This window comes from Corvus cornix, chromosome 14 (genome assembly GCF_000738735.6).
Source record: "Corvus cornix cornix isolate S_Up_H32 chromosome 14, ASM73873v5, whole genome shotgun sequence".
In the NCBI taxonomy this organism is placed as follows: domain Eukaryota; kingdom Metazoa; phylum Chordata; class Aves; order Passeriformes; family Corvidae; genus Corvus; species Corvus cornix.
Window position 1 is genome coordinate 11,000,688 of NC_046344.1, and position 26,959 is coordinate 11,027,646.

The 26,959-nt window shown below is 40.5% G+C and overlaps 1 long non-coding RNA gene across 1 annotated transcript; it reads left to right on the forward strand.

Annotated features, from left to right (window-relative positions):
• The first annotated feature begins 1,298 nt into the window (after positions 1 to 1,298).
• On the forward strand, positions 1,299 to 24,343 carry LOC109143621. Its single transcript, XR_002043926.3, has 3 exons — positions 1,299 to 5,481; positions 22,367 to 22,410; positions 23,059 to 24,343. It is a non-coding gene; the product is annotated as an uncharacterized LOC109143621 (long non-coding RNA).
• The last annotated feature ends 2,616 nt before the right edge of the window (positions 24,344 to 26,959 follow it).

Genomic DNA, 26,959 nt, shown 5'->3' on the forward strand with positions numbered 1-26,959 from the left:
TAAACACAAACATCAAAGATGGCTTTAATTAAGGGGTTTTTTTACAATCCAACTTGCTCATGCATTGGTTGTGAACACTGACACCCTTGGTTAAAGCTGCATTTCCTATGTTAATTTGTGGCAGCATTTCAGACCTTTTGCAGCTTTGGGAGGTGAGCTAATCTGAGCTGTGTGTTCATACCAGTGACAACTGTTCACTCAAGGAAGCAGCTGCAGCCCATGCACAAAATTTAACTTAATGAAAAAAGGTTGAAACTTGAAGTTTGCTTATACCAAACTCACAGTTTAGTTTTATTACACAATCTCTCATAGCACTCAGCTTTAAGTAGTACAAGTGCATTTCTGCTGTGACAGCTTTACTGGGTTTGCATCTGTTTGATTGTTTTTGCGACTGGTTCCTCCCATTCTTATGCCCATAAAAGTATCTTGTCAATCCACAAAAATATCTACTTTTCTGCAAGTTCCACTAGTCTTTATGTGTGAAATAAAGGATGTAAAGGCAAGACTTGAGGCACTATGTCATAGACAATGTACTTAACAAAAGTATTAATAGGCTGCTCCCTTTAGCACTCAAAATTATATATAGTTGGTTTCTTTAATTTTCAATTAAAATTTCTTCACAGAGCAATTAACCTAAACTTCCTATAAAAAACCCCAGCAAAATCAACAACAACAACAAAACAAACAAACAAACAAACAAAAACAAAACAAAAAACTAACCAAACAAAAACGAAAAACCAAACACAACCCTTTCCTGCTTGGAAATAAAGTTATTTATTGCCATTAAGGCACTGCACAGACACTTCATGCTGACCTGGCCACATGTCAACATTTCTTTGTGCATGGAGTAGGTGATCCCTTTAAGTCACAACCATTTTATAATTGAAGTAGAGGAAAGAAGTTCCCAGCATACTATCCAGATCCAATAATTCCTGCAAGTCCCCACAGTATATTACTGCTACTGATCACAAGTGACTTTAATTGTTTTCCAGGCATGCAAGTTCCTCTCACTCCATTGTCTTCAATCACAGACTGCCCCAGTAAGGAAAGCTCTAAGTGAAAGAGAAGAAATGAGGAGAGAATAAAATAATTATTATACTGAATTTCTTTAAGAAATTGAAAGGAATTTTGCTGTGACACTACTCCCACAGCCCCTGCAGAAAGACTGCTCTGATTCAGCTTTGTTGGTGATTATGTAGGATTAGGTTTGTCAGTGAGAATAAAGCCAGTGCACCCGTTGTGACCTGTCCTTTCTGTGTGGCCTCAAAGGCCACAGTGCTCCTGTGCCTGCAGAGATCTTCTTGCTCATCAGCCAAGGGGCAGAGCCTGGTTATGAGCACGGGATTTTAACTCTGTTTGCCCCTTCCTCGTTTTGGGACCAGTTTACATCAAGCCTCCAAAAGCTCAATGGCATTGTTGAACATGCCCAATTTAAACAGTATTTTTCCCCTCAGATGAGCAGCTACCATCCAGTCAGGGTATGTAAAGGCTTGGTCCCAACTACCAGGTAATGATCAGCTATAATGAATTAAGAAGCAGTGGCTCTAGAAAGTAGTCTATATGTTCTGCAGTAATTAAGGTTATTTTTAGGATAATACTCTTACAAACTGTTGAGTTCCTGGATACCTATGAGCAAAAACCCTGGCAAAGTTACATTTGTTCTTTTAGCAAGAAAAGAAAGCATTAATAACTGACCGGGCTTTTTCTCTTTCCACTTACAAAGCCTTGGTTTTTTTCCCTTCTTCTAACATATTAAATTAATCAGTTTTCATACTGTTTTCTGCTTGTTTAGCATAACCAGTGAGCGGATTAGTCCTTTATCTCAGCTATCCATAGGTTTCTTTAGGAAAAAAGGTGATTATTGCTGTGGTCACAACAGGGTACCCCGTTCTTAATCCCCTCACTGGCAACCTTTGATCCATCTACAGTTAAACACACGTGTCCGGGACACACTGCTGTGCCTATCTCTAATCCTCCCCAGAAAACCAGAGGGTTAACTGTCCTACATGTTAATTAGCTTGGAATCAAGGAGCCAAATAACATTCCTGCAGTCAAAATAGGTGACAAAGCAGGGATCAGAGGGATCTGAGATTTCCATTACATTTTGTTTTCAAAGAGGTAACAATCCATGAGTGCACTAACAACACTGTCCAGCAGCCTCATCAATGTATGATCACAGCATTTTCCACCCTATTAAATAATTCTCATGTTATGTGTAAAGCAGAGTAATGCATCACAGGTTTTAAATAAAAATAAATCAATCACACATTTAGAACACTAGAGTTCTGAGCAAATACTTGGGTTTTTTTATAGAACAGGCTGCAACCCAGTGCTCTTTCACATCATGATTTACTTCAGTCTACTCCAAGATTTTAAAGAAAAAGCTAAAAATTCCTAAAGACAGAATGTCTTGAAACACCCTGATGAGTGCCTCAAGTGTACTTCAGTCCATTGGAACCAGTTTTCTCCAGAGTAACACATGCTTTCTCTGATGAATGGAAAGAACATCTCTGTATAATTACTGAAAATGTGAGAGCTATGTTCCAGTGCAGAATCTTGGGTATTTTACATTAAATGCCAACAAATGTTTTATTCAAGTCACAACAGCAACACAACTCCAGAGAAAAGACACAGTGATAGTCTTGATTCCCTCTTGTCAGATCCATTTTGTGCTGGTGAGATGCCATCAGTTTCCAGATGGCATCACTGTATAGAAGTGATGCACAGAATTGCTGTAGTGAAATGACAAACAATGAGGTCTAATAAACTTGACATTTTGGGTTGTTTCTAATTATCACAGGTAACAAGCTAAGGCCAGAATGATCAGTTTCAGCTAAGTTTACTTATGCTTATAGTTCTTTAGTAGTATTTAGTGTAATTTCAGTAGTAGGTGACATTTAAAACTGCTAAAGCTTTTTTCATCTTCTACACAAGGAACTGCACGTCCCTAGGAGTCACATAAATGTGTGTCCTGAAGGCATAATCCTAGAATAATTCCATTCCTTCTGCTGAAAGTTAGAGCTATGTATTACAGTAACACTGTTTTTATTAATGAGCTGTATTTCAGGTCTCTCTTCTCAGAAATGCTTTCTGGAGCAGCTATGTTTATGGCCTCTCCTGTGCAGCATAACTCAATATCCCTGTTACGTAGATAACTCAGATTTATGCCTCTATCCTATGAGACATTTCACAAATGCAGGCTTAGTGTTGTCAGGCAGTTTGATGGATGTTAAATCCTGAAATTTACCCAAGTACATCCAGATAATGGCGTGGCAATACCGGTTCCGAATCTGAATGCATCACCATTGTAGTAATGCATTCCCTCATCCCCTCCTGTGAGGGCAGTCATATTTCTGGAGAGGCACACTACATCACACATCACCTTAATGTCACCCACAGCACTGCCTCACCACGTCGGGACAGGCACACCATTGAGTTCTGCCCCAAGGGAAGCTGCATTTCTTCCCTAGGCCTCATGCATGCTTTGATCATTCAGTGTAGTAAAAATAAAGCCAGGATAGACATTAAAAAAAAAAAAAAAAGGTTGTTTTGCTTCTTTCTGATTCTAAGAGGACTCAACAACACTAGGAAGTGCTGACTGCATGGCAACCGCTTTATATGGATTAACACCTGATAAAATTTTACATGACAACAGCTGGTAACACCACTACCAGATCTCCAAAACAAGAAGCAATCATGCTGGTAACTTTGCAGTCCTAGAATCCCTGAAACATCTGCCAGGACAAACTAAATAATTTCAAAGGAATTCTGGAAGCACGTGAATAATAGTCTGCTCCATAACAGCCTGTCCTTATTGTGGCCGCAAGAAGACAAAGAAACAGCAGCTGGTGAAGGCAGGCAAAGAGGTGTTATAGCAGGAGGCCACATGTAGTGTCATGTTGAAAGTCTTTAATGAATGGAAACAGTGGGCAATACTGAGGAAGAGGTGTGCTGGCATGAGGAAAAGGATCCATTTAACTGGCCTTCTGCTTTTCCAAGAGTCTTTGTTCAGACTTGGATCTGTTGAGCCAAGTCTTCAGGAGTAAAAGGGACAGACTGCTAGACCAGCTACCTTCTATTCTGCTTAGACACAGCTGAAATACAAGGCCTTTAAAAGAATTTTGGACACTATTACAAAAACCAAAATCCCACAATTGTGTGAGCAAGTGTCAAAGTTCTCGAATACAAACTTTACTGACCAGCTGAATATGAGGAAGCCACTGGCACGAAAGCACTGAATATTTCATCTTTCAGTGGAACATGCAGTTTCTGGGCAGAGAGTTTCTATGAGCTGAGGTGACCAGATTTTTATTATTTAATCATTATTTGCCTGGAGCAGTCATTTCCCTTACAAAACCTTCCAACCATTCCAGTGTGGCTCAGATCTGGAGGTTAGAATTCAGCTCCTTCCCAGTGAGAGGCTTCAGAGAAGAAATCGTGCAGTGCTGTGAGACTCAGGACTGGCAAGTGCGAGTGGATGTGTGGTTCTGGGGATAAATCATGAAAACAGCTGGGTAATTCCTTGTTAAAATTGTTCTAGCGTAAACCTGACAACTGAATCTAAGTAAAAGAGCAGAAACATTACTATAACCACCTATAATACCACGATAGATGGTGTTACTGTTGCCTGGAGACCTCAGTCTCTAAGCCAGATGTCCACAGGTTAAAATCTGTTGCCTCTGTAATAAAATATAAGAGTTGCAAAGAATGACTCAACTAATGAGCAGTTCTCTTGAACTTTGAATGCAAGCTATTTTTTCCCATTATTTCCTACTCTCCTTTAGGTCTGATGAATTATGTATCCATTTAGCCATTCTTGGTTTAGCAGAGGCATCAAAGGGAGCTGAAATATGGAGAGAGATGGTCAATATTAGACAGACATATGAAAAGGGTTACATCTCTGCAGGGTTCCTTTTGGAAAGCTGTTCAAAATAAGTTCCGAAAGAATAAGTGTGACAGGAGCAAGATAAAAGTCCAAATTAGCACAAATAGCTCTAAGCAGCATTGAAAAAGTAGGGTACAAGGTGCAGTGTCCAACAGAAATTCAGACCACAGAGAAATCCATGATAAATGATTCATAGGCTACAGAGTGGATAAATGACACAACCGAGCCTTTTTAGTAACTGAATGGAGACAGTCATAGCTGAAATGAATGGGCTAAGTTTGTGACTCTTTAACAGAACAAGATTTTACATAATTTTGCATGATTCCTCCTCACTTAAGTTGTGTGAATACAGAGTTATTTCCCTATTCCTTAGGCAAACCTGTTAAACAGCATTAAATTCCTTCAGGAATCAACATGATTTCCCAATCCCTGCCATTGCCTCTTCTAAATCTGAACTGGGGAGAAGTAAAAGCACCATTACAGAAGACTTTGAACCAAAACAAGATCCTGACTCAGGATCATCTCTCTCACTTCACGTCCTTGTATTTTGCCAAGTGCTGCACACCAGGAATTGATAATCTCATTCAGTTTAAGGGGTAAGTACTTCATCACCTTGCCTTCTGACCCAGTCCAGACACCCTTTAGTGTTGGTTCTAGAGATTCAAGAATTGCTCTAGGCTCCTGCCACTTCTGTTCCCAGGGTACTCAACCCTGCCACAGTCACTGGCAGCACCTATTGGTGCCAGGTAAGTCCTGGAGAAGGAACCCATTGCTCTCAGGTAAAGATGATCCTTCAGATTATCCGTACAGTGAGCAGTCTCACACAACACACTGCTCTGTTCCTAGATAATGCAACTATGAAATTTGCTTTCAGGAAAGTGGGACCTTAGACTGGCTCAGAAAGAAAAAAAAAGACAAGTAGAACCTCTCTTCTCAAAATCTGAGCCAGCAAAGAGGCTGGGCACTGACCCCTCTTCAGCTAGAACAGCAGTGGTGCCCCCTCCTGCTCTTCCCTGTGAAGTCCGGCGACAGATGTGTAACAGGGACCTTCCTCTGCTGGGAGGCAGATACTGCCCCAGCTGCACTCAGTTCCTGTTTTCTACACAAGCAGGAGACCTGGTATTGTGAAATTCTGTCTTCACAGAAAATCAGGGCCCTAAATCTGAGCAGAAAAATTTCTGAACAGTAGTAGATCTGCTTCTCCCTCAAAAAAAAGAAAAAATCAATTATTCAAGACACAAAGAAGCTGCTTTTAGAACAATCAGATTATTAATCTTCATCCTGTGACTTGGAACAAGTAGAATATTGCAGCTTCAACTTTCTCAGCCTTGTGAAGCTACTCATTGATTTTTGTACATCTTGACTGTGAATTTCTCTCCCAGGTTCTCTATCTTGATGACCAGTAAGATACTCTTCACATCACTGCAGCCTGTTAAATAAACCATCTGATAGGTAACTCAGACAAGGAGGAATCTCTGTGTATATATGTGCAAGGTGTTAGAGTCACGTTTCTTAAAGGTCTTCCCAGTAAGTCCAATTGCCTGCAATATTACCACCACCCATGGGAGCCTTGCTTGGCAGCTGTGCTTCCACAGGACACTTCCCACTATTAAAGTTATTAGTGTCACTTTAGAGTGAAAGAAATGCAGATAAACTATTAACCATCAAGAAAGGACAAGGGGCAATTCTGGCAATATATTAATTCTGTGACCATCTGTAATGAAATTAATCTGGAATTTACCACAGAACTGATAATATTCCATAGTTCATTGTGCTGCTAGGTTATTCCAATACACTGTTTGCATGAAGAGGCACCTCTATTTCATGGCCCAGCATCTTCCTGTGCATGCCATATTTTGTACACAATATCAGTGTCTAGTTTACAGTAAAACAGACCTGCTTTAGCCACTGTGAAGTGGGAAGAAAAATTATACTTATCCCTCTTCCAATATCCAAAAATAGTGGTTTATGGGTGCAGAGCATTCTGGGCATGGCTTTGCTGCACGTGACATGGCACTGAATTGAGTCTCAGGAAATAAGGGACTAATGGTGTTAAGAAAAGCCTGCCAGGCATTTATCATTTGGAGCAAAGTTGCTTCTTATTTTTTTGGGAACTTGGAAAATCTGGGTTTAGTCTTTGCGTGTCTTAGCATTCCTGCATACACAGCAGCACAGGAAGGCATTTCAGTCTTACAGGCTCTATCCTGTGCATGAATAGTAAGAGAAATAATTCCCAATATCACCAAATTGTTGGGAAGATAAATATTTTAAGGTGGGATTGTGCTCCAGTGCTAGAGCTCCTGCAACAGTACCAGAGCTGAGGAGGCAGTGGGGTATAAGGGTATTTATGGAATTAACCATGGTCAAAAGCATGTTTGCAGGTCACTTTCCTTTACATCAGCCATTCCTCTTTCCCACTGCCCTGCCCTGTCAGTCTGCCTGGTCAGGAATGTGCCAGCTGGTCTAGCACAGAGCTGGTAACAGCATGTGTTGTTTGAGAACAGCAGGTACTGCTTTGGAAACATGATGGATTTAGCAACACAGGGATGTAGGATTTTTTACAAAAACAGGAGTTTATTCCCAGTCCACTCTCTTTAATGCAAAATTTGCATGTGTGATATTATAATGCCAGTTTTAACATGATTTTTTTAATCAGGAAAGACTCATCTTTGGGGCAAAAAAAAATAATCACTCCTGGAGGAGGACTTGTAGGGAAATAAGAATTGAAGAACTCTTATATTGCCTTCTCATGAATTCATGCAAGGAAGGATGCACTGCCCTTTGCTCTTGCTGCATAACATTTAGCACAAAGCCAACCTACACCTTAGTAAAGCAGCAGGTTATCCAGAAAATGCCAGTATTTTTGCAGAAGGCAGCAAGAGAAGGAATGCAGAGGCAAGTCATAGGGACAAAAGCCCTGTTATTCCTGACAGTACACTGGACTCCAAGACAAGGTAGGGTTTTTATGTTACAGAAAATACAGAGGTTCATGTGGTGCTGTACTAGGAAAGATATTTTACCATATGAAGTCTTCAAAGACTTTCAGAGATCTCTTTTTGCTCCTCCTCATGCTAATGAATCATCACTAACTGATGGGCTCCACACAAGCTTCCTCCCTAGGCAGCATTATCACGCTAAGACTAAGATTGCAAGAACTTCCCAGTCTTCACCTCAGGCCCTGCTTTGCAGCCAGTTGCATCTGTAGCTCCTCATGGCAAAGTAAAGCAGAGCAGAACTTGGTATGAAAGGTAGAGACAACAGTGCAATCCATAAAGGTGATAGATTTGTATACACTTATTGTAGACAGTCATGCATTACTACACACCACATCCAAAACAAATGCTATATCTCGCCACTATCTAAGAAAAGCCAGTATCACTGTGACAGTACAAATAATTCTGTTTTTTTCACTGGGTCCTCAGTGCAGAGGAATTGAAAAAAATAAATGTTTTACTTGAGAGAAATAATGGAAAGATTTATAAACAAAAGAAAATTAAAAGGATGCTTTACTAGATAGAACATCAGAGTTTTTACAGCTGTGACAATGAACATAGTGCTTGTTCTACAATAAATCTGGTGGTATTTGCTCATGGAAGGACAGCACATATTTTCAGCTCTACACTCTTCCAAGATGTGTTTTTTTGTGGGAAGGAAAGTTTTCTTCCTTATTTCAAATGCTGAAGTAGATATTTCTTTAAATCAGTGCTCAAAGATCCTTGGCACTTCCTTAGAAGTGTTACCTTATGACAGATTGTCAAAAAAAGGTATCAATCCTCCTTACATAAATGGATGGTGAAATGCAAGCTCCGTTAAGAAAACACCTTCGGTATTTTATCAGTTCCTCAGCAGAGGAAGATACCTCCAAAATAGATCTCTCTCCTCCTACACAAAGAGAAGTCATTCCAGTACAGCTAAAAGGTGAATTTGACCTGGTTTACCCAGGCAGATAACTCCAAGAGTCTTTAGTTTTGATTAGTTTCTCTGTATTAAAATCGTATTTCTCTGGACTATTTTGTTCGAAACGTTCCTTCCCTTATTCCTCTTTTAACCTTAAAAACCAAAAGTGATAAGAAAATGTGCATCCCATGCAACTGAAAATGTCGCCTTTTCCACAGCCTCCCTCCGCTGAAAACACTGAGGCCAAGACTTCTCAGGTACTTTTATAACCAGTGTTTTCCCTAAAATGATGTGTGTCTCTTGTTTCTACCCCACAATAGCTATTCCTCAAACAGTAACAGCTTTTTGTAAGGTAGACATTCTGGGGAGCCTTTCAAGTACTAGAAATGAAACTACTGACCCCTCACTGGTGTTAAACATCAATCCTGGGAAATCCAGTCCCTCTGGGAAGCTCCCTGTGGGCCTGGTCTCAGGCAGGAGGGAAGGCTGGATCTTTGCTTCTGCCTGACAGATCCGCTTCACCTGCTGAAGAAATCTGTGTTTCCCTAAGGAGTGCTTGGTGGCTGCTGGAAGCTGGACTCTGCTATTTACTATGGTCAGTGCCCCAAAGTACTGCTGACTTCTGTAAACAGCAGAATATTTATTATTAGCTTCAGATCAGCAGAACCCTTGAGATACATTATCTTTCATTTCAGTTACCAAAATATGTCTTAACACTAAGCTAAAAACCCTAGAGAATTAATGAAATATGTACATTTTACCCATGCCTGTAGCTGAAAACAAAACCATTTTGGAAAATAAAACACAAAATATGCAACTGGGTTAAGGTATTGAATAAAAATAACACCAAACAGTCGCCCACGGAGGCTTTCTCCTGTGATCCTAAGTCACAATGTATTACCAAAAGTCAAAGTGATCTTTAGCAGAAAGAATGAAAGACATGATCACAAACCTCAGGTGACCCTCCTCATGCTAAGAGTGACAGACTCTGCAGCAGGGTCTGTGTTGAGCGAATGCCACAGTCAGAAAAACAAAGTTAGGAAGTTCATGGTCATTCACACAGCAAAGTAAATTAATAACTGCACAAGAGATAACACAATGTGAACAAAGGCATCAAGTTGTTGCTAGCAGGTTTTCCATTAGAGTGAGAGGATGAATTCCTCTTTCTAAATTATGCTAATCCTTTTGCTAGCACATTGCTGGTTCTTTGTGTTTCACTTGAACACTCAAAACTCAGAAAGAAGTTAAATAAGGTTCCTTCAAAAGAAAAAGCTAGTTAAAAAATTAGGAGACTTGAAGAACCAGAAGGAAAAAAGAAGTAAAAAACAACCCCCAAACAGATGGAAGTCAAATATCTCGCTTTAGGGGTGAGTGTTATTCCCGACAGTCCAAACCAAAGATGTTCCGTGGTTTGTTTCAAGACAAGAAAAAATGTGTATATTTAGGATGGTGATATCAGAATGCTCTCAGCATTATTTTGGGAGACATTTATAGACTGTGATAGGTTTCCAGAAAGACAAAGTATTTTAGTAACATGTCTTTATATCTGTCACAAAGAATCTTTCACAACTGCTGTTAAAAACCCCTAGCTGAGAAACAGTGTTAAGACTCCCTGTTATACTATTCATTTGTTTGAATGATAAGATTTAATATACACACTTTGGAAAGTAACTTACAGCAAGCAGCTATCACATCATACAATAATGAGGATGGGTAGAAAAACTCATTAAAATCAGATCTTACCATATGAAAATTATGATAACTTATATACAGGCTAATTATTTAATAATGTACAGCTGTTAAATTAACTACTACTAATTACTATTAGAAATTACTACCAGAAGTTCATGGAGTTTTAGAAATACAAGATATAATTGTGGTGTAAGTGGAAAGTAGGAATACATCCCCGGTTTCATCACTGATCTTAATTTGTCCCATTTTATCCATGAAGACATATGATCTCATTAAACATTCCACTATAAATAGTCCAACATTTGGTTTCCTCCAAGACGCCCATCTTTAACTGAAGAAAAACATAGTCGGGGTTTTAATTTAGGAAAACATTCAAGTGCATGCTTAATTTTTCCCCAATCACAAAAATTCTCAGCTTCTGATTAACTTTAAGTGGGACAGATTTGTGCATTTAAACATAACTCCATGTCCAAGACTGTCCCAACGGGTTTCTCTTCTTTAATCACTCTATGCTGCATCAGCCCTTGTTTCTCCCTCCTCTAATACCCAGGACCATGAACAAGGGACTAAGTTTTGTCGGCTTGGAACACAGTAGAAGTGCTCAGCTCTCTGAGCAAAACTGTATCACCACTTGTGGACTAAATCCTCATTCTTTCATGAGCTGGTGTGAAGGCAGACACCTCCTGTGAGCAGACCTAAACCCCAAAGTAGGCACCACATACCAACATTGTAAGAATCAGGAGTTCACCAGGAATATTTTCCTAGAGACAGCAAATACAGGACTATGGTGTCTCGTAGCTAAAACACTTGGACAAGAAGTTGGAGATAGGTGTTTCAGGGCTTTGAAAGCCTGAGGGAATTTAAACCTTCTTCTGCAGAAATTTAGAGACCGGGAACCTAAGAATCTGCAGAAAGGTAAAAGTAGCCCCAGAGTTTCACCTGCAGGGAACAGGAGAGGCCTGAGCTTGATTTCTGCTGCTTTGATTACTGCTTTAGTTTTACATATACCATGACTTGGTACAAAAAGAGTAAATAATCTTGAAGTCTAAAACCTGAAAGACACTGTGTGACTCTTTCAGTACTGTTTAAAACATATTAAATAGTTTGCCAGTAGGTGAAGAAATTCTGCAAGAGCACTAATATTTTTGCAACGTTGATTAGCTTGGATAATCCAGCCATGATTAATTTTCTAGTGTTTGATGACTCCCTATCTGCTCTCTACTTTCCCCAAAAAACATTTTGCTGTTCTTTTAGCACATAGTGAGATTTCACAGAGAGCTTCTCATAAAATGAACCTACTCAAGGCTATTTTGTGAAAAGCATGACATTCATTTTGCATTTATGGTAATGTTTAAATAAATACGCTCTCCAAAGTGTTTTGCAAGACCCTGGAGTGCTGCACAGAGTGGATAGATGGCTTCCAGTCATCTTCAGCACAGAAAGCAGATTAACATGGCAGAGCAGCCAGGGAGGAGCATGTGGAGAACTTACTGGAATGACAGTCCTGATGTGATAAAGATGCTAACAACAGCTATTAAAGAGGTCAAAATAAAAAGAGATTTAGAGAAAGAAGTTACAAGAGCTGGAGACTTAGAACTGCTCTCTCACTACCTTCGAACCTGTGCTACCACAGGTGAGCAAACTTGCATTGAGGGGCATGTTTGTCCAAGGGAGGAGGAAAAAAACACTCTCAGAAGTAATTAGGAACTGCACAAATTCATCTGAGCTTGAAATAAATTCTCAAAGGATTTGTTTAATCAAAAACAACAAAAGTGCATCAGTGTTTCTCCTTCAGTTAATGGGGAGGATTGAAGGGAATAGGGCTGGGGTGGTAATTAATGCAGTATCTCTATAGCTCAAGGGATGGTAGCCCTGCAAACCATTATTTATTTAATAAAAGAAATAAAATATTAATTTTCTCATCCTGGCAAAGCAAACATATTGAGCATTTTCTGTTGCATTTATATTGAGGTGAGCCAACAGATTGGAGATTCAATACTATTAAATATAGATAAATATGAGATTTTCTTGTATATTTTGGAGAGTTGTACAAGGCTTAACAAGTACAGAGCAACCCGTTCCCTCCTGTTATTGTATAAGAGAGAAAAGAGGGAGATGTGACATTTGCAACAGACTGGGAAAGAGGTTCTCTGTGGATACAGGAGGGAGGGCTTTAGGAATTGATCAAAAGCCACTAAAACCATAAAATGAGGCCTCCATTTTGACTCAAGCCTCAAAAAGAGGAGCAAGAGGCCGGATATGACAAAAGGAATAAGAGTGTCATAAGAATGAAATACTAAGTGCTTGTGAGAAAGATTGTAGGGCACCTCAGATTAGTTCTAAAGAAAGGAAAGTTATTCAAGAAAAATTAAATTTGGGATACAAGGTTTAGGAGAGGGTTTTCTGCTATTGTTTTAGATGTTAGAAAAATAAAAATTAAAAGACAAAACAGACTGCAGTTGTCAAAAAGAGATGCCAAAATTCAGGTCAGGATTTCAGAAGCATGAAAGGAACAAAAGTGTGGATTTAAGGGGCCTGAAAGACAGACCACAGATTTAAAACTTGGATGAGAATGAAAAGAGACCTAACTATGAACACTAAGAAGCCAAGAGAGGACATTGTAATCAAAAATAAGGAAGTGAAAGCATGAAGAAAAATGCTTGAAACACTGAGATTGATGAGGAGGTAGCACTTTAAAATAGTTGAAAAGCACCACAGGTTACAGGCAGACAAAAAAACGAGGAAAGCGATTCCAAGGCACGAAGTGAAGCAGAGAGACCAAACCCTCAATCAAGGGAGATTTTCTAAGAACTTTTGCTAACTCAGAGCTTTGCTTTACTGCATTACAGTCAGTAGTTAGCAGCTGCACAGAGCTGGTAACCAGCTGGCAGGGCTGCATTTACTGCATTGCACCTCTGTGTCACTGCTACTCGACAGTCACAGCATCCCCAGCTCCACCCTGGAGCTGCCCAGGGACAGCAGAACAGGGCAGTGTTTTATAGGGGATATTCCCTGTTCCAGAGCTGGAGCTGCAGGAGCCACAGGTCTGTGGGCTCAGCCTGCATTTCTTACTCCACCACGTTTAAGGCAGAGATTCAGTTTCATTTTCAGTCATTCAACCACCAGCAATTTACAGCGACACCGGATACCTGCTGGCTGCAGCTCCCAATTAATCTGAGGAACGGGAGAGCTTGGCTGTGCTGATGGTGTAAACAAGCCAGTTAGGAGCATGTCAGGCTTTGTTCAGCCAGGAATCACATCCTTGTTGTGAGCTGAAGCATCACACCTGCATCTTTTAGGTGAACTGACAAATTGCTGCTCTGTAAATCTGCCCTTCGAATGTAAAACCAAGCCTCTCCTGAGGCTGACTGACAATGTGTGAGAAAGGGAAACTGAAACAAAAAACAGACATGCCAAACTTGTGATATCTCACGTGGCAAGATATCCTTGCACCAGGGAATGTGACTCTGTCCATGAGGCAGGATTGCTCACAAACACCACGTAGGTCATATAAGTCTGTATCCCAACACAGAGAGAAGGTGTTTCTCTAAGCAGTCTTAGTAATTACAAAAGCTGAAATAGAGGAAATTGTCAGTGCCACCTCTGATTCCCCAGAGAAATGAGTAAAATAATGTCTGACAGTCATCAGAAATGCTGGACCTTCATTCCAATCCTAGTACCATTCAGGCAAAAGGCCCTGTTGTAATTAACCACACACACACTCCTGTGGTCCGTGGATGAGTAGCAGTGGGAGTAATTTCCATAGGAACAGTGTTGTCCTTCTGAAAAGCCCAGTCATGCCATCAAGGATCTTTACAAGGGTGCCCTGGCATTCCTGCCCCACCTGAAGACACAAACTGGTTTCACAGTATTGGCTGGGCCGTGGCAACAGTGTCCCTTGCATGCTGTGTGTCTCCACAGTCCCAGGTACAGCTGAGGAAGATGCAGATCTGCTGCCTGTGAGGTCTTAGCTCATGTCCCTAAAACCCCTGACAGCTTTGGGGGTGCAGTAACAGAGTGAGACAGTATCAAAATGCTTTTGACCTCTTCAGGCATCAAAACTATTCAATACTGTTTGGGGGTGTGAACCTGTCAGCTGAGAGACCTCTCTCACCTGACTCTGAAGGTATCATCTGCAAGTCTCTGGGCAACTTCTGATGGTGTTTTACAACCTTCACTGTAAAAATCTTCTTCTGAATATCTAGTCTAAAGGTAGCTTTGTCTGATTTTCTGTGACAGTCCTCATGTCCTCCAAGAGTGTTTGTGTCCCACCTGGGTGATTACCTGAGCATGGGCACGAATTAGATCTAAATCCTCCTTTGATATTCAACATCATACTCTGTTTCTTCTTACAGGTTCTATGCACACTATTAAACAATTTAAGTCACAATCAGCCAAACAACATATGGTGGGGTTTAACATTCTACACTTCGTTAAAGTGCACTATGCTGAACCAGAGGCGGTGGCTGAATGCATCTATTTAAGGATTTTGAAACATGACAGAGCATGGACAAAGGCAGGGGCATACAAACTGCATTGCCAAAATCCTTCCTGCTCCTTCTCATGCCAAAACCCCAGGAACAGCATATCCTATGCAGTCCTTGAGTTATGCAACAGTGTGCAAAAGCTGCTGCTTTTAGATCTGTTCAAGGATTTCTGCCTTGATCTCTGACACATTGACCATGACTTGTTGCCTCAGGAAGAATAGGTTTTCCTATCATCTGGTGACCCTCATTCACCAGTGTTTTAACACACCTGCTCAGTTGTATTGCTCAACATGAGGAGTTAAACCAGAGCCCATCATGATATTTCCTCTGATGAGAAGCCAAGCTGCAAGGTCCTCAACAGCTATCAAACAATGTCTACACAGCTGAGTCTGAGGGAAACAAAACCAGCATATTTTGAAATTTGCAAATTGTAAAACCTAAATTTTAAAGTCCTTTATTTTTCCACTTATTTTAAAATTGATAGCTCTAAGAAGGCAGTGAGAGGGCAAGATGTACCTCTAACATCTAATAAATCATCATTCTCAACTAAACATGATAGATCCTAACTCATCAGAGTTTTAAGAATTAAATATTTAAGAATTAAGTAAGTAATCAAGACACAACCAAAAGAGTTTTAAGTATGACTACATTATATATACAGTTTTACTTTAAGATTAAAGTAGGATAAATCACTTAATCCATCAAAATCAGATAAGAAAGGAGCTTCAGGATCTATAATTCAGTGAGTTGCAAAAATAGAACTTAATTGCCTGAAACTGTGCTCTGATCCATATGCTTCCATGGACAAATGCAATTACTGCCTCTTGTAAACAAGCTAATTGATGTGAGAGAATATAGTTCAGAATATCTTATATGTGAGCAACATTTCACAAAAAACACAAAGACCTGAGCAATGATCAGTAGTAATCATCACAGTCCCATTGGAACAGATAAAACTAAGCTGCTCTGTTTGCATCAGCTGAGAGCCTGGTTCAGTTTTCCTTAAAATAATAAAAACATGTCCTTTCACCGAGCAAAATAAATTAGCTATTCAAGCTCTTGAAAAAAATTCTCACTAACACAAAGGCAAAAAGCCTTTTCTTAGATGAGGCAATCAAAAATCTTAGAGCAACTTCAAGCTCTGAACTCTTATCAGTGATTGCTCAGTCGTTACACAGACACCTCTCAGGACAGAAGCATCCAAAATGGCAGCAGTTATATTGCATATAAAACAACAAATGCTAGAAATTCCTGATTTTTGCCATCAGACTCATAAATTAAGATGGCAAAAGACCTTGTGATCAACCTGTCAGACATTTTCGGGAAGGAAAAATGTCATGGGATTGCAGTTAATTCATTTGTCCTTGAACTGCAGGGCAACAGTAGCAAAATACACAATTTTGAGGATGTTTTAATCTGCTTACTGTATACTCTATCTTATGTCTGTCTACTTTTTAAACCCTAGAGACATGTGCCCTCATATGCCCCCATCTGCTGTCACCTTTTCTGTTGTATCAGCCAAATTGGTAATCTTACTGAAAAAAAAATTCTTTCTACAAGGTGTGTTTTATTGCTATTAATTATAAAATTCAATAAACCAGTCTCCTCAAAGACCAAAAAGAATTTCAATCTAAGTTCCTGTTTCTGGTTAAAAATTAATTTTTTAGTCACATTTAATATAATACATTTCGTTTTAATTTCTTGCCCCTTAAAAATGTTGGCTTTCTCCAAAATGTGATTTGCCCAAAAGTGACACCTACACAACAAGTGGGTGGAAAGGCTAGAATTTTCTGTTTACAAACTGTCTTTGAACAGTCGATACACTTTACAAAATGTGTTTGGCACCGGGTGAATACAATGTACACACATCACAAAATAAGAACAACTTGTCTGGATTTTATGAAATTGCTTTCACGTAAATTATCTGTCAATTTTCTTTGTTCCTTGTAATGCCTGGCTCAAATTATGCTGAAGTCATTAGAAAAGTACTGACTCCCCTTGGTTTTGCACCAGGTTGTACACATTCAGCATATAGAGCTGGCTAAATAAATCAGAGATACCTTCAGTATACTATTCATTTGTTAATTTTATGTTTTAATGTCTAAACTCTTCTAGAAATAATATTGTCCTTCATTCAGATCTAAATCCTGTTCACTTGTAAAGAAAAGAAAAAAAACTAAAGAAGCATTGGACCAAAATTACCTTTCCTTTGTTCTCTGGGTACATCATGGAATCATCAAGTTTGGAGGAGATCTTCAAGATCATCCAGTCCAAGCACCAACCCAGCACCACCATAATCACCCCTAAGCCACATCCCCAAGTGTCACGTCCAGAGGCCTCCCAAATGCTTCCAGAGACAACGACCTCACCACCTCCCTGGGCAACTTATTCCAATGCCTGACCACTCTTTGAGTGAGAAAAAACTTTCAAATATCTCATCTGAAACTCACCTGTCTCATCCTTTCACTTGAGACATGGCAGGAGATATCAAACCCCCACCTGGCTGCACCCTCATTTCAGGGAGTTGTACAGAGATAAGACCCCCCTGAGCCTCCTTTTCTCTGGGCTAAACAGCCCCAGCTTTGTCAGCCACTCCTCATAAGATGTGTTTTCCAGACCCTTCCCCAGCTCCATTCCCTTCTCTGGACCTTCTCCAGCACCTCAATGTCTTTCTTGCACTGAAGGGCCAGAACTGGACAGAGCATTCAAGGCATGGCCTCAGCAGTGCCCAGCGCAAGGGACAGTCACTGCCCTTGTCCTGCTGGCCACACTATTCTTGATACAGACCAGGAGGTCATTGGCCTTCTTGGCCACCTGGGCACACACTGGCTCTTCACCTTACTGGACCTTATGCAGTTGCCCTCAGCCCGTTGACCCAGCCTGTCAAGATGTGATCTCATACTTGGTAAAATATGGGAGAACAACAACATTTCTTGGGTTTGCTGCCATGAAATGCATCCCACTGATGACTTTCTTGCCATTTCCTAATTGTGTTGAGTAGAAGAGTGGCCAGTGTGTGGGAACAGTTGCTCACACATAATTTCAGAGGCTTGGGCACTACCTGTTCAAAAGACATTTCTGGCAGTCAGAGACAGCTCCCTATCCCAGGCAGAAGGGCTCACCTTGCCTTCACAAGGATGGCCAAGAGAGCTGCAATGTAAACAAATACATTTAGGACCCTCTCTGAGCTCTCAGCAGCTTTCTTGCTCTCACCTTGTGAAAGGATTTTCCCAGTGTCCTACTGCTAGCACAGAGCTGGCAGAAAAGCCACTGTGCACTCACAAGCTTTTGTAAAGGAACAGTTTCCCATGAACAAAACTGCTAGCTGGGACTTTTTATACTTGCAATGGTCCACTGCACAGGATCAAGGGCTTTTAACTGTTGCTGTGAAGAGCATCTATTCTATGTGAAACGTCACAGAAGGAACCTGACATTTGATATAATTTCTTACAGATATCACAATACTCCCTCCTGTATACCCTGCCAAAATACTTGCAACCAAGTGAATTTGACTGAAAACTTGGCATAGGACTTCCATTAATTATTTTCAATTCACTGAATAGGTAGATTAGTCAGGGGAAAAGCACACTATATACGGGCAAGTCAGTGAGCCAATCACTGGCAGATGCCTTGCCTCAGAATTAAAGTATTTTGACCTTTCAGGGCAGATAGTTTAAGGAAAATGGAAGTTTAACAACAATGCTTCAATTGTTAAGATGTTACAATCAGTACACCACGTGTGAAAGGTTCTCTCACAAAAGAAGACACTCTCAGCATGGTGAAATGACAAGCTTTTAATACAAACAGTATTTGGCTACTGCAAATAAAGGCAAAGAAAATGTGTATTTCACATTAGATTGCACAGGTAAAGTGAAAATCAGGGTGTTTCTCCAAATCTGCAAAGAAAATCAGGGGGAGAGGCTGCAAGGAAAAGACATCTCTTTAATCATCCTGGATCTGCCTGGCCTCTGCCTGCCTCAAGGACAGATATTCACTGAGGGAAACTGGCAGGAAAGATCATTTCACCAGACCTTTGGATCTGACAGTGTTACAAGAGGGCAAATACCACCTAACACCCATGTTAGTTCAAAATAAAATCCTTCCCACTGCTTAAACACACATTTCATCTTCTAACAAGTGCAGAAATTCTTTCTTTCATCCTAGATTTTCTCCATCCACAGCCAGAGCGAGTGATGCCACTCTCAAAGTGCCTGTGACACAGGCACAGCTCTGCTGTGGCTCCCTAGCATTCCCACATGTGCAGATTGATCTGTTTGCTCTTAGCACTGCTCAGCTCATGCCACAGCTGCATTTCACTCCGTGCTGGGGTGGTAAAACTGCTGTTACAGCCACGATATGAGCTTTGTCTTATGAAAGCAAGATAGTAGAGCAGAGTCATATTTTATAGCACAGCAGTTAAAACAGCTGGGAAATTCAGAAACCTGATAATGGAACTGTCAACTGCTTTTCTGCATTTCCCAACTTCCATTCCTCTAATGAAAAATATTCCCTCTGCCTTCATATCATACCTCTCCTATTCTTTTATCACTTTACATAAATCACTCTTTCACACTCTGGATGAACCAACTTTTTTTGTCTAAGTACCTGAAAGCCTGTCATGACCATCCAGTGTAGAAATGAAAAGCACAAATGCAGCCCAGGACATTGCATAGTCTGTCACACACTCAGCTGTAAGGCCCCTTCCAACCCAGGCTATTACATGATCTATGATCCTTTTGGATTTGTTTTAGTCTTCATGGAACCTGACACAAAATTTGCTTTTTAAAAGTATTAAGCAGCTTGCTAGGAAATATTAATCAACTAATTTTAATCATATCACTGGCAAAATACTCACACTGCCTTTTAAATGATGGAAATCCACCTTTAACTGGTCTACATTCAACAGCTGAAAAATAATATTATACCAAAATACTTTATAAAGCAAGAGTCAGAGTAACTAGAGGCTGTTCTAGTTGATGTCAAAATAGCTTGAAACAACAAACTAAAGTGTAAGATATTGCTCAGCACACAGGCTTACAAAGGTATTTCACTGTATACTAGAGGATTCTTACAAACTTAGACATTCTCTTCAAGCAGAATATTCCCAGAGATTTTTTGATCATGTTGGATAGAAAGAAGTGCAGCTTATATAAATACTTTGGCAATTCTGATAGCCAAATAATCTTTCCTCAATTACTCTTCTTTTTATTGTTTTTTTTTTTTTAATAATCAATTACTTTATTTTAGCTATTTTTCTACTCTAATAGGAGGGTTAGATTCTCCATCACATAAAGGATGTTATATAACACTTCCATGATGTCAAGTAGACTCAATGGATGTAAACACCCTTTAAAGAGGCCTCCCTGGTTGGTTTAAATCTCTGTAAAGCAAAATACCAGTCCCATTCTAACTGCAGTACAAAGGGAAATTTGGATGTGATTGAGAGCATCTGACTACAGATGCCAGAACAGTTGTGTTATGTAATACATGTGGCACAGCTGCTTCCTTATCACAAGACCCGAGACAAATACACCACACATGGAAGGGCAGAGCTGCCTTCCCTCCTGCCTCCTAACAAATCCCCCTGCATGGGGTACTTTCCATGGGCCATCACAGCACAGAAACTGTCCAAAGTACAAGACACAAGGAATTGGTACCAAACCATCACTCCCTGAATGTTATTTTCCACAGGCAGCAGGAAGGACATTCGTTCCTTGAGGCACCTTTATGTGGAATAATACAAATAATTTCTCCAGGAGCTAATGGGGTGCAGCCAGTCAGACCCTGATTTGGAAAACCCTGGGGTGCCATTTTCCAGGCACTCTTGTGCAATGAGTCTGCAGGAAAGCTCTCATTCACACACAAGGAGAAAGCCCTTTCTAGTTTACTTTTGGCCAGGGAACACCATATTATTGAGTGAGCTCTGCAGTTTGGTCACTAGGATGATATCAAAACCTACCCAAACACACTAAAATTTCAGTGTTACTGGGTACACATGACACACAGAGTTTGATCAGCATCAGCCTTCTAAGAGAGTAAAGTACCTAGACAGGTTCCTAGAAGGAACCACATTTTGAGCAAGATTTTACTGTCAACATGTGATCACTAATCCAGTTGTGCTTCACAGGTTTCCATTTTGAAACCTACTTCGATATTTTGCTGTTCAGAATACATGTGAAAGGGTAGAAATGTTCCACTAATGAAGATTTTATTATTTGATTTGAAAATTACAGTACCATAACTACAATTTTAAGCCAAGTTTTCCAGTAATTCTCACAGAATTTTCTGCTTTCTGTGTGAATATTCTCCAATTCACGCGATGATCATCTTCCACACAACAAGTGCTTATATATTTAGGGGTGAACACAAAAGATGTCTGTGTCCAAAGCTGAGAGATTGAATGGCAACACAACTCCCTCAGCCTCTGGGCTGCTCAGGAAAATGAAAAGAATGAAGAAAATTGGGTGGTTCTAGCACGAATCAGATGTTAGTACCGAACTAAAACTGATTCTCTTGACTGAAGGCTGGACAGCACACAGTGACAGTGAGGAGAGAAGAAGAAAGGTAGATTTCAAAGACAACCTCTGCTGTCAGAAATCCAGAGGCTTTGTTCAGAGATGTAGGAATCTGACAGAGCAAAGGTGGGTCAGCGATGTATGAAAGAAAAAGGGTTTGGCAGGGGCTTCATTTCTGTTCTCACGCAAGGCTGGGAACTCTTCGATTTTTTTTTTCCTTACAAGGTGACTTTCTATAAATTATACACAAGATTCTCCCTTTGTGACCCTAGCATAAAAATACAAAGGCCCAATCAGATTTACATTCACTGGATGATATCAGGCTGCTGTGATCCTTCATGTGCAATAATATCAATATATCTACACCATTCTTCCCAGTCTGTTACCAACAAAAGCATTATTTACAGTTCAAGTCTTTGATTTTAACTTGCCTAGAACAATTTCCTTTCCATGTTCCATAAAGGTGAGAATAGAAGGTATACAGGGTACAGGAAACTGTGATGAAAACATCTCCAGAAATGGGCTTTGCCATACTGGATGTTGCCCTCTGGTCTGGTTTCTGGCAAGTTGTAATAATGTAACCTGACTGTCAGCTATCCTGACCTGTGGCTATTGTCACATACTTTCCCAAATCATCCACAAGATGCTGAATGAACTCGTCATAACTTATTTCTGTTATGCAACCACGTGAAGAAATACAACTCCGTATCATGGTCTGATGGCCCAGAATAACTGCAGAAATGACTCAGTATCCAGGGAAAACTTTCAAGCTTGCAAAAACATGACATTTTCCTGGAAAGCAACTGTTAAACTCTGACTAATGCATTCTCCTCTTTTCTTCTCCTTTTTTTTTTTTTTTTTTTTTTTTTTTTTTTAATCTATCCATGCAGGTTTTGAAGCTCTGAATGCTCCTGGGCACTGAGAACAATGTGAGGTGAGGACTGTCGAATAATGTCTGAGCAAGTGGGAGCTCAGGCAGGACAATACTCTGTTATGTGATATTTTGGGAACATTTTGAGGAAATGTAGTGGTCCAAGGGCCTAGAGCCAGATATTTCCTTTGTGCCCAGGCAGTCCATATTGCCAGGGCACCTATTAGGTGTCCTGGAAGGACTGAAGCTTGGCCACCAAGTGATCTGCTTCTGCAAGCACAGCTCTTAGACTGGATGAGCCATCCTGCTGCCTGGCTTGGGGTCCCACGTGCTCCTGGCCAAACCAGGGAGAGCAGCTCTGAGGACTTCAGGAATCATGTCCCTGACACAAACCTAACAAAAGCAAAGCTCCTCTCTCTTGTCCCTCCATTCCAGCTGGAAAGCCTCCTGGCACCACATCCAGAAATGTATCTTGAGGGAAGTAAAATAAGGTCAGAGTGGACCCTAAGTATAACTAAATATTAAAACCACACTTTGCTTCCCCACCACTTTAACAATTGTGGTTGACTACCCAAAAGAGGGAAAATATATATCATCCCCATCCAGACCTCAGCTAGAATTTGCCCCTAGGAAGAGAAACAACAATGAATGTGATAGAGAAAGTTTAAATTTGTGAAAACATTCTGATACATAGTCCTCATTTTGTTTCAGGCTACTTCACACAATTCCAGTGTCCTGCATTAAAAAGTCCCCACATTCTAGGTACACATCATAGGAATGCCACAGAATTCACATAAGAAACTTTGATGTAGAGCTTAACACAAAATAGTACCAGTTGAGCATACTACAGGATCACAGACACCCCAGAGGAAGGTATGCAAAATCTATTTTGTTGGAAACAGCTTTTCACCTTGCGCTAAAGAAGTCAGCAGGCTGAGAACCAAGGGGCTCTGCTCTGGTCTGTTTGCCATGGAGGGAGCCTTGGGCAAACTCTATCCCTTCTCTCTTTCTCCGTGTCTGTGTTCCTGAGATAGATAAGCAGGATCAGCATCACCAAGACACAGCAAGAACTTCTGAGACTCGTAGTGTGCCTTGAAACATTCAAAAACCACCACTGCTCCAGTCCTGACTTCCAACACCCATCATGAGAAAATTACCATATATTATTACCAAAACATAGGGCTGCTAAAGACAGCACATATTGTAATAGATAAGCAGGACTTTTAACTGCCTGAGCCATCAAGGGAAACTCTTCTCCCACTGACATGGCCTCCAGCTACGTATGGATGCAGCACTTGGTTTTCTCCAGAGCAATGGTGACATTTTAGATCATCTGTTGTGCTATAAATGGAATACTGTGAACTGCTGAACATTTGCTACCTGGAAGGTCATTTCCTGGTGCCTGAGTCATTAACTTCCCTGGACAACATTGCCACATCTGTAAGAAAAAGATGCAACATGCTGCTGATTTACGAGGCTGCTGTAGTGCTGGTATTTTAAACTACTCAGGTGTGAATGGCAAAGGCTGGCTGGTGTTTGAAATGCCTTCAGCAGTATTAGATCATTGGGGGTGATACTTGAAATACTTGTCTCTGAACTGGAGAAACAGATGGAACACTCAGTGATCAGGAATTGGCTGGATGGTTGCACACTAAGAGTTGTGGTCAATGGCTCGACATCCACGTGAAAAGGAGCAACAAGTGGTGTTTCTCAGGGGTCAGTACTGGGACTGGCAGTGTTCAACATCTTTGTCGAAAAACACACAAGTTCTGCTATACTGATTTTACAACTATAGCTATTAAATTATTAAAATCTAAACAAGAGACATACCAGGCTACCAAAACACTCAAGAAGAAGCTTTTTTCCAGTTCAAATCTGTAGCGACATGTGCTCCATGGAGGCTGACAATCAATAAACATGAGAACAAGAAATCAAGAAGTCTCTTGGGTAACACCTCATTACTCCACTGCTCACCCCTTTGGCTGGGAGGAAGAACAGTCCTCTAATCCCAATTCTCTTCTTTCAAAATAAAGAATGTAAATGAGTTTGGCTGCAGTTAATGATGTGTCTGTTATTAGTAACACCCTGAATAGTTTCAAACCCTGACTGGGAATTTAACTCCTGGGGACTTGGCTTAGCAGGATCTCCTTTTATATTCCCTGCTCAGTGCAGACTGTAAAATGGCTTCAGAGTCCTCCCCAGGGACACTGATAGGGCATGCACGCTTCATCACAGGCTATTACACACTCAAATTCACTGAGCTGAACATCTGTGGACAATACATATAACTTCAAAACATCCATGAAGCTCTTCAATCTGCCTGCAATTATTCAACTGTAATTCTGAAGGCATTTGCTGACAGAAAATAGGAATTTGGTATGAAATCCTTCTCTTCTGTGTTGTTTCTCTGGCTGTTCAGAGAGGCTGAAACAAAGGCTTTCAGTTTAAATTTTAAGACACAATTTTATGGTGTAAATAAGCTGGCCATCTTGAGTCGCGCTGGAAGCAGCCTCCTGAGACAGTTACCTGGGTAGGAGATCATTTTATCTTCACAAAAATGGCCTCATTTATAATGGCCAGGACTTTTAACTGTTTGTGCTGGGGTTACCAGCAGGAATAAACCACAGCTCCTTCACCCGCTTACCTATCACCATGTGGTTTGTGTCTCCCATGCCAACTGTTCTCAGCAATGGAGAGAAAAGGCTTTGCCAGGGGGATGCAGCCTCCCTGAGCTGTTTATCCTTCTGCATTGGCCACACCACCAAAGAGACTCTTTCCCCTTCAGGAAAGCTGTTAAAATTACATGGAATAAATCTGGGCCCAGCTATTCCAGTTTGCTGAGTCCCAGAGGAAGATATTATTGAAGGGGACATGTAATCTTGAATAGGACTTGCAGCATGTTTTCACTTGACTTTTTTTCTCTAACAATGGGGTCTTCACAGGAATTTAAATTTCATTTAAATATGGATTTTAGTGAAAGCGATTTTTTTAATTATAAGCACTTGAATAAGTTTTAAATATTTTCAGAATGTTTCCTTTTTTTCCATGAAGTAATTGTTATACTTCCTTGCATTTAATATCTGTTGAATAGCTTAGATATTTCTAACTAGAAGGTGGAACATTATATTTAAAACATTCATAATTTCTTTCCTCTCAGAAAATCTGCTTAGCAAATTATTTTTAAAAAAACCCCAAAACCCGAGCTCTGTGCTCATCCTGGCTTTGGAACAAAAAGTTCTCCAACTGTGGAATTTCCTTAAAGCCAAACAAAGGAAGTGCTGCCAAAATCTTGACTGCCTCTTTTGAAAACCTATAGTTCATGCAGTTCAATTGATTTCCATCAATTTGATCAGATAACATTTCATCTAATTAATTCTAGACAAATTCATGTGCCTTCAACAGAGAACTGGCTGCAGATTGAGGCTTTCTTTAGTTAATATGAAGACAAACCAGTTTATTATAATGTTCCTTGGGGTAATAAATCCACAATGACCTTAACCATGATTTTTTCTGTCAGTTCAGAAACATAATCTTCATCCTTGGTTAGCCTGGTGATTTAGTGTGTTCTTCAACTGCCCAGCAACAAATTATTTCATTTATGCCTTCCATTTGTTCTTCCAACATTGCTGATCCAGGTAACAAAGGATCACGTTCACAGCTATTATCCCTGGTTAATCCTTCATAATTTTCTACATGTTAAATCAGGGATATTATGCTGAATAGCATTTAATACAGGACCTTCACCGTGTGCTACAGACAAACTCAAAATAAAATGTGACCTTGACTGACACACAAGCCAGTTCAGATTCCAATTCTCCAAAAATACCTCATTTAGAAGCATTAAGTAGATGAGACAATGGCCCTTGTCCTTCCATGTAACTGTTGGTGTCCACAACACATTGACAACACTTTTAAAAAAATGCACTCCCTCACGATAGGAAGAAAACCATAAATGTCACAAGTTGCCTTCAGATGCTGTTTGCACACAGGCAACCTTGTTTGCATACAGGTACCTTGCTTTGTCCTTCATTAGTCACCTGAATTATGTTCTGCTCTACTTGACCAATGTTCAGTGCTGAAATCTGCTTTCTCCCAAGGGATGCTTTTTATTTTTAGACCTTGTTTGCACAGACAGTCTGAAGAAATTGAACCCTAACAAGAAAAGAAGGCAAGAGCGGTAGTAAGTTTAGTTCAGAATTAAAGAGATCCAAGTCTTTTATTCCTCATCATTGTCACAGATGACATCAGAAACACTGAACAGCAATGGTACAGACTCAAAAAAACCCAGAATGGTTGAGGTTGGAAGGGACCTCTGGAGACCATCTCGTCCAACCCTCCTGCTCAGGCAGGGTCACCTAGACCAGGCTGCCAACAGCTGTGTCCAAACAGCTTCTGAATGTGCCCAAGGATGGAGACTCCACAGCCCCCCAGGGTGACCTGTGCCAGTGCTCGGTCACCCTCACAGTGAAAAAGTGTTCCCTGAGTTTCAGAGGGAACCTCCTGTGTGCTTGTGCCCATGGCCTCTTGTCATTCACTGAACACCAGTGAAGAGTCTGGCTGCTTTCTCTTTACATCCCCTGCTGGGTATCTGCACATGAGGCGATCACCCTGA